The sequence below is a fragment of the Eurosta solidaginis genome, unplaced genomic scaffold, assembly GCF_040869045.1.
Source record: "Eurosta solidaginis isolate ZX-2024a unplaced genomic scaffold, ASM4086904v1 ctg00001243.1, whole genome shotgun sequence".
Classification (NCBI taxonomy): domain Eukaryota; kingdom Metazoa; phylum Arthropoda; class Insecta; order Diptera; family Tephritidae; genus Eurosta; species Eurosta solidaginis.
The window spans coordinates 17508-32222 of record NW_027137106.1 but is presented as its reverse complement, the minus strand read 5'-3'; the positions used below and the strand labels follow the sequence as shown (position 1 = coordinate 32222).

The 14715-nt window shown below is 42.1% G+C and overlaps 1 pseudogene; it reads left to right on the top strand.

Annotated features, from left to right (window-relative positions):
* Positions 1-10894: 10894 nt before the first annotated feature.
* LOC137236163 (serine/threonine-protein kinase greatwall-like) lies at positions 10895-13488 on the top strand (annotated as a pseudogene).
* The last annotated feature ends 1227 nt before the right edge of the window (positions 13489-14715 follow it).

Sequence of the window (14715 nt, the reverse complement as noted above, 5' to 3'; positions counted from 1 at the left end):
CTGCCGAAATCTTACAGATTATTCCAGAGTAAGAACGGAACAGCTATTAAGCATTGATGGCCGCTGTCGGGAGACGTTATGGAAGCGGGCATAGAAAATAGATATTCCAAATTGAGTTGCAAAACCGTCATCAAAGAGCGAATGAGAATTTGCAGGAGTTTGCCTCGGATATTGAAAGGTTGGCACATTTGACAAATGCGGACGCACCCGTGGAGTACACCGATAGGGTAAAAATCCAGAGTTATATAAATGGCACACGGGACGTAGAAACGAAGCGAGCGACATATGCAAACCCAAAACCCACATTCGCAGAAACGGTATCCCATGCACTGACTCAAGAAACAGCGTCGCTTTTGAGTAAGCTCGCTTACAAAGCTCATCGCGTGGAAGTGGAAAGGTCAGATTAGGTAGACACAATTTGGGAAGCATTGAAGGGTACGCAGCAGAAGAATATATATGCAGTCATATGCTTTAAGTGTGAAATCCAGGGCACATTGCGCGTTATTGCAACACCAACCCTAACAGTTCTAACAATGTTGGTGGTCGTAAACGCAGAGCTGAAGGAGATTAGCAGATCTCCAAGACCAATCAATCGTTAAACTAATGCGAGTCAGCCGCAAGGGGCGACAGCTGGCTCCCTCAATTGAATGCCGCATAATCTCTATCTCACAAATTGGAAGGCGGTCCAGCAATCTTACTGTCGGAGGACATGTGGATGGAAAGGAACGTTTACTGACTGTAGATACGGTTGCATCTCATTCCATCATTCGAGCGGATTTAGTCGACAAGAAGATAAGACCTTTGCATGGAGCAAGATTGCTTATAGCTACTGGAGGAGACAGCACGGTTCTAGGAGAAGTATCACGTGAAGTCGCAATTGGGAACGTCACGATAGTACACAATTTTATAGTGGCAGAGATTGTTGATGAAATCATAATTGGAGTGGACTTTTTAATCAACCAGGGCATCAAGATCGACATGCAAAGCAAGACGATGCGATATAGGAACATGGATGTACCACATAATTTCGGCTACGAGAGAGGCTACAGCAGTAAACGCGTGCTGGTGGAAGAGAGTCAGCAAATACCACCAAAATCCGAAACACTCATCTGGGCAAAGGTTGATGGAGATTGTGGGACAAACAAATTGTGGGTTGTCGAAGCAGCAAACAAATCAGCACTGAACATACTTGTAGGAAAAACCCTGGCTATGACAAAACAAGATGGACGTATTCCGGTAAGAGTAATCAATGAGTTTAAGTCACCACTTAAACTGACCAAAGGAGCTATTTTGGGAAGATGCCAAGAGGCTGAAGTAGCTATTAACTGTGAGCAGCTCCAGGAACACGTTTCAGCTAGTAATACTGATCTTTCAAATGACATCACGGCACGGACGGAGGGACTAGATCAAGATTATCAGAGAAAGGCGAAGCAACTGCTCATAAAGTACGTTAACCTGGATGGTTCCAAATTAGACCGCACCAACGTTGTGAAACATCAAATTCACACTGGAGATGCGAGGCCGATCCCTCAAGCTCCACGTAGTTTTCCACTGGCGAAGCGGGAAGTTGTGAGTCAAATCATACAAGAAATGAGCGACAGCGGCGTCATCTAACCATCAGCTAGTCCATGGAGCTCATCGGTAGTACTTGTAAAGAAGAAGGATGGAAAATGAGGTTTTGCGTGGACTACCGGAAGTTGAATGACGTAACGAAAAAAGATAGCTACCCATTGCCAAGAATTGACGACATTCTGGACTCGCTATCTGGTACGAAATGGTTTTCCACGCTGGACTTGAAAAGCGGCTACTGGCAAGTTGAGGTGAAGGAGGAAGATAAAAAGAAAACAGCCTTCAGTGTCGGTGATTGTCTTTGGCAATTTACAGTGATGCTTTTTTGACTTTGTAATGCACCAGCTACTTTTGAGAGACTCATGGAGTAGGTACTGAAAGGACTACATTGGAAAACATGCTTGGTGTACCTGGACGACATCATCATATTGGGCAAGAACTTTGATGAACATCTTAAGAACTTAGAGAAAGTTTTCCAGAGAATACCTGGCGCTGGTCTGAAACTAATTCCCAAAAAGTGTGCGCTGTTCAAAAAGGAAGTAAATTATTTGGGTCACAAGGTAACGATTTGTGCCTTGCTTCTCCGCTGCTCGTATACGTACATGGTACATATGTGTAGACGCAATTATTGTTTCGTTTATGTAGATACATAATGATTGATCTATGGATGTGCATGATATCACTGTTTAGCATCGGCTTAGAGATAGCAGTACCCCTTAGTTTTGCTAATATTCGTAACACTGCCCTCCACCTAAATCCCCTTAAATCTCTCGATCTAAATACTGCTAGCATCGCAAAATGTACCACTCTTCTATTTCGTGATTTCCCAATTGCTTGTATGCGGTAGATGACTTCACTGATCATCTTCACAACTATATACGGGCCTTCCCAACTGTACCGATATTTGGATGGAACAACTTTCCGCCGGTGAGGGTTGTATAGCAGTACCAAATCTCCCTCCCGGAAACCTTCCAAATTATTTTCCTTGTCGTACCTGTGTTTCATCTTACTACTCATTATCCTGGATAGTTCCCTCGCTCTCTGGTGCTTGGCCAATGAACTACTTCGTAGAGCTTGCGCTTGACGGATTGGCTTCGCATAGTCAGTATCGTGCCCACGTTTCACAACAGTAGTGCGCTCCGGCTTGAAACTACCCTCGCATTCTTTCTGGGAAATTCGTTGCTTCGTTTTCCTGCGTCCTTTAGGTTTTGTCAATGCCAGTATTTCTCTCGCAGGTACTTTGGATTTTGCTTTATTTGGCCCATTCGACCTATTAACCTTTGCCTTTGACTTCCGTGGTTTTTGTCGAGTCTTCTACACCAGTACCCGATTACTACCGAATCCTTTCTGCAAACTGAAGTTAAGTGGTATATCCTTGTTCGTATAACGCATCACCCTTTTCTGCATATCGATCTTGATGTCATGGTCAACCAAGAAGTCCACTCCCAATATGACTTCATCAACGATCTCCGCCACAACGAATTTGTGTAAAATCATGACCTTCCCAACTAAGACTTCACAGATCACTTCTCTCCGGACTTGGTTATACTCGCCAGTGACCGTACGCAACCTCGCTCCAAGTAATGACTTTACTGTAGACCAAATCAGATCGAATCAAGGAATGAGATGCGCCCGTATCTACAGTCAGTACATGTTCTTTACCATCCACATTCCCTCTGACGGTAAGACTGCTCGATTTTCTACCAATTTGCAACACAGATATCACAGGGCATTCAATAGCTAGATCTAGCTCTCGATCTCTACCTCTTACTCGCTCTTGCTCATCTCCTCCAGCTTTGCGTTTACGGCCACCCACACTGTTGGAACTATTAGGACCAAGAACGCAATGACGTGCAATGTGACCGGACTTCCCGCATTTGAAGCATTTGATAACTTTTTCACCCCGCTTTTGCGATCCTTTCACCGCCTCCAATATTGCGTCTACCCACTCTGGCCTTTCTACTTCCACACGGCGTGCTTTGAAAGCTGGCTTACTCAAAAGTGACGCTGTTTCCTGAGTCAGCGCATGGGATACCGTTTATGAAAATGTTGGCTTTGAGTTTGCGTATGTGGCTCGCTTCGTTTCGACGTCCCGTATGCCATTTATAAAGCTCTGAATTTTTACCCTTTCGGTGTATTCCACGGGTGCGTCCGCATTTGCAAGATGAGCCAATCTTTCAATATCTGAAGCAAACTCCTGAAATTTCTCATTTGCTTTTTGGTAGCGGTTTTGCAACTCAATTTGGAATATCTTGTTTCTATGCTCGCTTCCATAACGCTGTTTTACAGCAGCCATCAGTGCTTCATAATTGCTCCGCTCTCCTCCGGGAATCGTCTGTAGAATTTCGGCTGCCTGCCCCTTCAATGCCACGAACAGTGCAGCAAATTTATCTTCCGCATTCCAGTTGTTCACTGCTGCGGTCTTCTCAAACTGTAGCTTGAAGACCTGGAAAAGGACAGAACCGTCAAAAAATGGAGTTTTTACTTTGGATTACTCGTTGAAACTGCTGGGCGATTTAGTTGCAACTGCTCGATACGTCCTCTCAAAGCATGCACCTCGGCCTCAATTTTTTCCTCAAACTGTAAAATTTTTGTATCCTGGGCCTCCAGCTTCGATGTTAGCCTTATTTCCAGCTGCGAGGATATGCGGCCTCCTGTGCTTTCAACTGCTCAGCCAACTGAGATGTCATATATGTCTTTTGCTCTTCCAGTTGGAATGCCATATATATTTTCTGTTCTTCCAGTTGATATTCCACCTTGGATGTAATGCGTGTCTCCTGTGATTCCAGTTGATATGACATTTGTGACGGCATTTCTGAAATGCGTGCCTCCTGTGCCTTCAGTTGGGATGATATTTGCGATGACATTTCTGACATACGCGTTTCTTGTGCTTCAATCTTCGATGTTATTTCTGACGACATTTCTTTTACTGTCGATGCTTGTGCAGATATTGCAGCCAAAATGATGTTCAAGTCTGTGCTCGTAACTGTCTGTGATGTTTCGTTTTTCTCTTCAATTTTTGTTGTTGTCTCGTCCCCATCAGGATAATGGACATACTCGTCCACTTCAATTCCTTCTGCTTCCATTGCCTCTCGTAGTCGTGCCAGAAGATTGAGTTTAATGCCGGTTGTTTAGGCCAGCAGGCTAACCCGAAAGGAAAATTAAGGGCCGGCCACCCTAATGCAATTTAACACAAAACCGCTTATTTGTTACGGCCGTTAGCACTTATACTAAAAGAAAAAGTGACGTTTCGTTAAGTTACCCCGACAAAGGCCTGTTAGCTTTGGGGGTAAACGGAATGCGTGGAAAGGAAACTCTTTCACTTGGATTAAAACCGCAGCAGTTTACGCACGCTCGAACGTTTTGAAGCCGCAAGTTTAAGCCACATCAAACGTCACACCGCCAGAAAGTAGAGTTCCTAAATATATTAAAGGAAACATTGTAGCAATTGCATGCTTGCCCCTTTAAACTCTCTCTCTGTTAATTTCCACTGCATATTTTATGAAATAAAGTCTATTGCAATTTTAATATTAATCACTGCCTTTCCTTCCTAACCTCCATCGAGAGAAACTAGTCTGGAATCCGCCAGCTCAAGTTTTTATGGTACATCAGCGCCAGTAAAGGAATCAGAGATACAGTCCACTAACAAAGCGATACAATTTATCAAATACATTACTAGCAAAGCACAAATATAAGCGTTGACTACAAAGCCATTCCGGACACCAGCAACGGAATTTGTACAGCGTCAGAATTCATCACATCAATATTAAAAGCGTTTGGTTAAAAGGTATGTGCTCAAATTAAAAGTGACACAAATAAAAAAGTGTTTAAGTTTTTTCATTTAAATCACATGCGTGATAAAAGATTTGCTAAAAAAGTGACACAAGCGAAAAGTGTAAACCACATGCGGTGATTAAAAATTACTGAATAAACAGTGCTATTACAAAGCCTTTTGTCTATCCGATACTCTCCCCTACCCGTGGTAAGAGGTATTGGACACAGTCTAAGGCTAGCAGTCAGTGGCATAAAATCTTAGTAACTTTCCTTAAAACGTTCCACTGCACTGCACTTTCGGTTCTTGCAACCATCGTGTTTATAAATCATTAAACAAATTTTGAACTTAATCGTGACAAAAGGTGCTTGTCCAACTTCTATGACACCAATTTGGTCGTTCTTAGAATATTGAAAAACTCGCTAACACAGTGCTTTCTGCTCTCGTTAAAAATTTAAACGCGCAAACACAAACGCTCATATTGCAATAGACCATTTATTGGCTCTAGCTACACGCGTTAATTGTGGCAAGCAAACTTTTCTTTGGACACTTAGCACCAGCAATATTCATTTTAGCGGAGGAGACATAACCTCATATATTATATTGCACAGCGGTCACACATGCAGGCTCACTGGGTTTTCCTTTTAAATACAATATCTTCTTTTTCTTTAAAATCAATATAAGCAAACTTTTCTTTGGACACTTAGCACCAGCAATATTCATTTTAGCGGAGGAGACATAACCTCACATATTATATTGCACAGCGGTCACACATGCAGGCTCACTGGGTTTTCCTTTTAAATACAATATCTTCTTTTTCTTTAAAATCAATATAAATTGGGTTCGAGTCGTTTAATCCTCACATTTATATTCGATTTTTTGTTCACTGTATTTTTATATCACATATTTATCATACTTATATCACACACACGTATATAATTATTTTTCATAAAATCTGGTATTCAGTGGCGAAGAGCTGAAAATAACACTTTCTTGCATATACATATATATATATTTGGTTATAATAAATTTAAAAAAAAAATCATAAAGAGGTGATTCCAAAATTTTTCTTTTGCGTAAAATTTTTTTTGAGTGGTGGTGTTAGGTTATTGAAACCCTTCCCTTTGCTTTTGAGCATCAAACTTAAATTTTCTAATTAGGCCCTGCATAATAGCTATTCTCTGTTAAATATCAAACGATATGGAGAATTCATTAAAGCAGCTGATGAGGTGGCACAGTTTGAGGCTGAGTTCAACAACAGACCTCAAGCTGAACACACAAAATATACTCTAGCCATTCACCAAGAAGAGTTAAAAAATAATTGGAGAAAGGCAAAGCTAGCTTATGAGGATCTCTTGAACTCTGAACCGGTAGAGAAAAAGGTGTTAGCGCAGGTCGGAAGCTAAATGCACAAGTGTCAGGGATAAACAACACGGTGTCAGCCCAAGTGAAACAGGCATGCTTCATTCAGTTGCGGTCATCAATAAACCCGAATGTACGCATACACACTACGGCTTTGGTTTTAGCCCCGCTCACTGGCAATCTGCCAACCTGTCAAATTGACCCCATGACACACCTAGTTTTCCCGGACTTGGTGCTAGCAGATCGGAGGTTCTTTGTAAATGAACAAGTAGATCTTATTTTGGGTGGGGATATCTACGGGCAGATAATGCTGGGCGAAATACGGAAAAATGTTTTAGGCACCCTCCTTGCGCAGGAAACAGTATTTGGCTGGATATTAACTGGCCAAATGGAAGCGGCCAGCCCAGCCGTCAGGTGTGTGTCATTTTTAATGAGGTATCACTGGATAAACAAATAGCGTCATTTTGGGAGCTGGAAGATATTCCCAAAAACCATATTTATACCAAAAACGAAAATTACTGCGAGGAGTTGTATCAAAGATCACCAAAAGAAATGAGGATGGCAAATATATCGTGTCGTTGCCTTTTAAGCAGGATTTTAAAAAGGGTATCTCATTAGGACCGTCGCTAAAGAGCGCGTGCTCACAATTTTTCAGAAATAAAAGCCGGTTAGAGAAAAATCCCGAATTACAGACAGAATATAACCGAGTCGTATCAGAATATGAAACGTTAGCTCATATGGCACGAGTATAAGAGCATGTTCCGGCAGATACATGCGATACCTATTTTTTACCCCATCACGCAGTAATTAAGGAAGAAAGCACCACCACTAAAGTGAGAGTTGTTTTTAACGCCTCCTGTCCCACTGCTAATGGAATAAGTTTAAATTATGTCCTTCATTCAGGCCCAGTCCTTCAGAGTGATTTAACAATTCTCATACTCCGTTGGAGATTGTTCCGATACGTAGATATTGCTAGAGCCCAGGGACACCAGGTATCAACGCATCGTCTTCAGGTCATCCACCAGCGAACCCATCAGCATATACGAATTGAAGACGGTGACCTTCGGAGTAAACTGCGCGCCCTACCTGGCTATAAGGACCCTTCTGCAACTAGCAGAGGACGTAGGGGAAACCTATCCCATCGCATCGGACATCCTACGACAGTTTATGTATGTCAACGACGTTTTAGCGGGCGGACACACCATTTCCACCGCCACCAAGGCACGGGACGAAATCCAAGCGGCATTACAATCAGCGGGCTTTTCCCTCAGGAAGTGGACTTCAAATTGCGATCAACTACTGGAAGGTATTCCAAGATCGCACTTATTAAATGAAAACTTTTTAAACTTTGAGGATGCTAGCATGGTTAAAGCCTTAGGGATCAGGTGGAATACCCACTCTGACTATTTCTATTTTTCTACGAAACCCATAGACAACCAAGTCGTGTTCACAAAGAGAACAATATTGTCTGCTATAGCAAAATTATTTGATCCACTAGGTTGGCTAGGGCCATTTATTATTACCTCGAAAATCATTATGCAAGATATTTGGCTGGAAGGCACGGGCTGGGACGAAGCCGTATCTCCCGCGATATTAGATAGATGGCATGATTTTTTAGAAAGCTACAGACATATTGAAAGCATTCGTATACCACGGTGGGTACAGTTTTCCCCGGTAGCGAGCAGCGAACTACATGGCTTCTGCGATGCTTCCGAGAAAGCATACGCAGCCGCAATATACCTGAGGGGACAAGTTGATAATCATGTGTTCGTAAATCTGCTCTACGCAAAAACCCGTGTAGCCCCGGTGAAGACTATATCTCTGCCCCACCTTGAACTATGTGGTGCGGTCCTGCTAGCAGAAATAGTACAGTCAGTTGCGAAAAATCTTAATTTTAACAACCCTACAACCTATCTATGGACGGATTCGACAATCGTCTTTGCATGGATTCGCAAGCACCCATGCTCGTGGTCCACTTTCGTTGCCCATAGGGTGACAAAAATAATCGACAAAGTAGGGAAAGAAAACTGGCTTCATGTCTACTCGGCATCAAACCCGGCAGATCTCGCAAGTAGATGTATACCCGCTGAAGATCTTATCAACAAAGCCCTGTGGTGGGAGGGCCCTTCTTGGCTTCATGAAGATAGTTCAAATTGGCCTACCCAAGAAACAGAAATATACCACCACGCCAGAAGAAAAGCGGGTCCAGGTACACTCATCAATAGTAGATACAGACTCTGATATCCTCACAAGATTTTCTGACTTCTCGAGAGCTTTGAAAGTACTATCCTACGTCTGGAGATTCTTTCAAAGAACTAACCCAAAAACAAGAGCCTCATTTCAATCGAAGTCTTGCTCAATTTCGTCGAGCGAAATAAAAGCAACGACCCAACGTCTGACTATTATCTATCAAAAGAGGCATTATGGGGAGGAGTATTCAGCATTGAAATCTAAAGAACTTATAGGAGCAAAGAGCGAGGTACTCCTACTGAACCCATTCTTAGATGAAAAGGGGGTCATGAGGGCAGGCGGACGCCTTGGAGCTTCCGAAGATATCCCTTCAATGAGCCACACCCAGTAATTTTGCCGTATAATTGCCAGTTGTCACGTCTTATTGTAAAGTTTACCCATAGGATCTCACTCCATGGGGAAAACCAACTTATGCTACGCCTCATCCGTACGCAGTATTGGATACCACGGGTCAAGAACATGATAAAATCGACAATCTACAATTGCAAGGAATGCACGATTTACCGAAAATGTGTTCAAACCCAGCTAATGGGAATTTTACCCAAGGAGAGAACTACGTACTCACGGGCATTCACAAACACAGGAGTTGATTTTGCGGGACCCTTCGATATAAAGAACTTTCGAGGACGAGGGTGTAGAGTGTCGAAGGGGTATGTATGCTTGTTCGTTTGCTTTGCAACGAAAGCGATCCACCTGGAACCCACCTCCCACCTCAGCGCTCAATCATTTTTAGCAGCATTTGCGAGGTTCGTTTCGCGAAGAGGCTGCCCTAGTAAGATGTTTTCCGACAATGGCACGAATTTTGTCGGGGCTTCTAGAGCACTTAAAGCGCAAATGAGGGAATTCCTACAAAATGCCCGCGATAACGCCCTATCCAAATACTCCCATCAATCCTTATCGTGGCACTTCATTCCCGCATCAGCTCCTCACATGGGGGGACTGTGGGAGGCGGGAGTGAAAAGTTTTAAAAGCCACTTCACAAAAATCGCTTCAAGTTGCAAATTCACCTTTGAGGAGTTTGCGACTTTGCTATGCAGGATCGAAGCCTGCCTCAACTCCCGACCATTGAGCCCTGCGTCAAACAATGCATCAGACCTGGAGCCACTAACCCCAGGTCACTTTCTGGTAGGAGGGCATCTCTTATCTCCACCAGAAACTGATGCCAGCAAAAACTCTGCCTCAATCATAAATCGATGGCAAAAGTTAAAATCCCTACATCACTCCTTCTGCAAGAGGTTGAAATCGAAATACCCCTCTGAACTGTAGAAAAGAAACAAATGGAGATTTCCCAAAACAAACCTAAAAATCGGGGAATTGGTCGTAATAAAGGAAGATAATTTGTCTCCAAATTAATGGAGACTCGGACGGGTGGTCAAATTACACCCAGGACCTGACGATCGCGTCACAGTGGTCGATATCATGACGATGAAAGGCCAGATAACCCGACCCTTGGTAAAACTCATCATCTTGCCCTACAATCGCGATGAGGCGGAAGAATCTGCGGCATCAAATTAAAAATTCTTTCTATTGTCTTCCACTTCACGAAATACCAAACTAATGAGTCTACGTCGTGAGCCGCCCAACTTATAAATCTAGTGGAATTTCATCCAGTGAACTGACAACCTCATCGAAAACAGATGGAGAAAAAGCACTTTGCGATAGCATCAAGTTTGCCTTGAATGCATGTTCAAATATTAAAAAAAAAAGAGAAAAACAACTGTCGGCTTTTACGCACCCCTTCACCTTTCAATGGTGATTTAATACCTGTATTTGAAAAACTATCCAAACCATCGAAATTCTCATATTCATTAAAGACGAAAGGGACATTCAATAAGACACTTATGAAAAAGCGTCGTTTCAGAAAAAACTCCTCAAAAAATCACAGGCACGTCTAGCCAGCCCGGTACTTTCATCAATTCAACAGGATTATACGATCGGGTAATGGAAAAGGAGGAAGCTGCGTGCGTGCAATACCAGCAAGGTAATTACAAGACACCCAAAAAGACATCCATGTTAATTGATAGAGAACGTTTAATAGATAAAATTAATATGTTAACAGCTCGACCAGATAATCAAACGTGCACAAAGCTACCTACAATCAAAGACTTCGGTATTATTAAACCAATAAGCCGCGGCGCATTTGGAAGAGTTTCTGGGCTATAAAAACGATGATCCTAATAAATTATACGCAATCAAAGTGATGCGTAAATCCGATAAGATAAATAAGAATATGGTATCACAAATTATTTCAGGGCGTAATTGTTTAGCATTATCACGTAGCCCATTTTGTGTCGGCCTATTTTACTCGCTGCAATCAATCTCCTATATCTATTTAGTAATGGATTATATGGTGGGCGGTGGTCTCAAATCATTACTTACCATGAATGGCTACTTTGACGAATCAGTTGCGCGTTTCTATGTAGCAGAAGTTGCATTAGCATTGCAATATTTACATGAGCATGGAATTGTGCATCGTGATATAAAGCCAGATAATATGCTGTTTTCGGAGACTGGTCATGTAAAGTTGACTGATTTTGTTTTGAGCAAAATTGAGAATAGGAAAGATTTGGAAATTTCCGATCTGATAAACACTTCGCCTACACTAATACACGTACACCTGGTCAGTTGCTTTAATTAACGTCGCACTCGTCGTTTGGCTCGAAGAAGAAAATAGAATGTGGCACAGGCACTCCTAATTTGATGAATGAACGGAATGTAAGAACTGAATCATCAGATAGTGAAGCAGATACATCATTGACTTAACTCACCCTACAGTCCAGGTTGAGCAACAATTGAAGTATTTTTCAAAATGTAGTTCTTTCAATCGCACGCTGTTGTTGGTTTGTGGGTGACGATAACGTGACGGGAGACGTTGACGATTGCTTTACAACAATATGTTGGCCATGTTTTTGTTGCCATGTTGCGAATGTGTGAGGTGACATTTTTATAAGCTTCGATCCACTGGCCGCAGTTATTATTGACGAAACAGCGCCAACAGATGTTTGCGCATTGCTTGCATTTATGATTGATATGTTTTCCGCGTATTGTTTTGTTGTGTTGGTGAGCGCACTGCTGTCACCACCCCGCCACCACCACCGCTATCGCTACTTGCCACGACACGATGCCCAATTACGTGAACGGGCTGCTTATTAGAGCAAGCAATGCCACCACCACTTGTTGATGTAGATGGTAAAATTGACCTTACATTGCCGCTCCCAATGCTTGGTACAAGTCGTATTATATTCTCAGCAAGTGTTTGTTTTGGTTGTTGTTGTTGCGATTGTTCTTGCTGTGTTCCATTATCTACATTCGTAATAAATTGTGTGCTATCCATATAAATAGCTGTTGTGGCACTGAACGCAAATTCGTGTCTCTGACTAAAACATCTGGACACTCAATACCAGTTCCTGATTTTTTTAAAGAGTTTGCCATACTTATTGGTATCAAAAACTATGCGATTGCTGTTGCTTACGCGTTTGTTGCATATTTCATGCGGCGTTAGATTGTTTGAGAAGTTGTGGGGAGGACGGTGCTTTATTTTTAGTAGCTGCAGTTATGTTAGACTGTCCTCTTATTTGACTGACTACAATTGGTTTATTAATAGATACTTTTTTGCCACCAAGTGTAGCGCTCAATCGAGAAGGAGAAGATTGTTGTGATGCAGCAATCGTACCTGTTCCTGGCGATGAAGATTTTGATGATGTTATAACTGCTGCCTTTGATACATGTACGGTTTGCAGACCACTTGGCGTGGCTATAATAATAGGTGTAGAGCTACTACCGACTCCTGTGTTTAATGTTTTACTTGGATACACGATTAAATTTATTTGTTTGCTTTATTCTCTTCAACAACCAATTCATTTGCTGTAGCTACATCATTCGTGAGGGTGAATGAAGCTGAACGCCCAAGTGACAGCAAAATTCCTGGTGTCTCACCATTCCTTTCAGCTGACGAAATTAATATATCTGCAACGCATACATGCAACGCAACCAATACACAACTCACCGATAGCACTTCCTCCTATCATAAATGTACATCAACAGAATTAAGTAAAAATGATGGAAGTGCGAATAAAATTGCAGTCAATAACACGCGTCACGTTGGCTTTGCAGATATAAGTATTGGCATGAAAGTTGCAAATGACTATGCTGCTGTTTCTAAAGCGAACTGTAATGGCTGCAAGCTTGATTATAAAAAGCAAAATAAGTTTTTAGCTAAAGGCGAACCATATGAGCAGGAATAAACTTCATTTGAGTTTAACATGGTTCGGAAACGTACCATTAACGAGATACAACGCACTTCAAATGTTTAGAAGACTCTGGTGTATCGAGTAGGAAAAGTGACTGTTCTATCTAGCAGATTAATACAACTAGAAGTTTTATGAATAAGGCTGAAAATATGTGTGTTTCTAAAACTGATACACGCTGTTCAGATTAGGCACGCAGTTACAACGTCAATATGAGCAATGAAACCAATAGCATGCGCATTTCGCGACTTGTCGAACAATTTTAAACGACCATTTGGTTGTATTTGACCTGAAAATATAAGAAAGAAATCATAGTAAAAGGAAACCACAACTAAATTTACAATACCTGCTACCGTACAACCTCGTGGATTTTTTCATAATGACATTTCTCATTCAGGAAATGCCTTTAATAACTAATCAACGGTGATGCCAACGCCCATGGCCGCAATTAATTGGCACTTGACTCATCCTGCACCATTTTAGGCCAAAAAGCCAAATGTACCAAATATTCTGATAGGTCGTTAATAGCAAATAAGACGTTGCTATTCAATGAAATACCAATTCAGAACTTAGACCAACTCGTTTACGAATGAATGTATGAGGTGAAAAATTAGTACAAGGGAGGGGGTAATAACCGATCTAACCACCAGTGTAATAATGTATACACATTAATCCAGCAAAGTTTTGCACCTTGTTGGTGCCCGGTAAAACGCTCTCGCCATTCCACGTCATCTGACTAGTCATTTTACGGCCATGGGTTGTATTCATAGTCACATTTGCATGGGCGTGGTAAAGTTTTATGAACAAATTTTTTGTTGGTGGGAGCCCAGGGTGGTTTATAGTAAACATCACCACCATTTTTAGCAAGATTCTGCGCTTTAAAATACACTAGAGGACACAAATATAACCCCAAATCTTGAGCTTTGTTTCTAAGTTTTGTATACCTAATTTTGTATACCTAAATTTGTATACCTAATTTTGTATACCTAAATGTGTATACCTAAATTCTAAATTTGTATACCTGGTTCCGAAAAATTGTATAAGTCAAAGTTTTGAGGTAATCTCGTCACTCAGCCACAACCAGATATTTTTTTTTGAAAAATAATCAATACATATATAATATGACTTAATAAGTCTAATTGCAGGCATCATGATCCGCTACGGCCAATTGCGCATGGCATATGAAAAGAAGGCCAGCTACTTCAAGGTCCCATGCCATTTGTGTTCGGCTAGGCATCCGATCCGTCTATGCCCAGTCTACCGTTCAAAGATGCCTGAGGAACGGATGCGTGAAGCTCTTCTGGGCAATTATTATGGCAATTGCCTCTCCATGGCGCATCGCATGGCTGGTTGCACAAGCAACGGGAGATGTCGGCGATGTGGCGAGAAACACCACACCACCCTGCACGTGGATGAGCAAACCAAAGCCTCGCGTGAGCCGTACAAGCCGTGGAGCGTACTGGTAGAGGAGGAAGAACGCGAGAACCACGAAGGGGCGTTATCACTATACGCCTC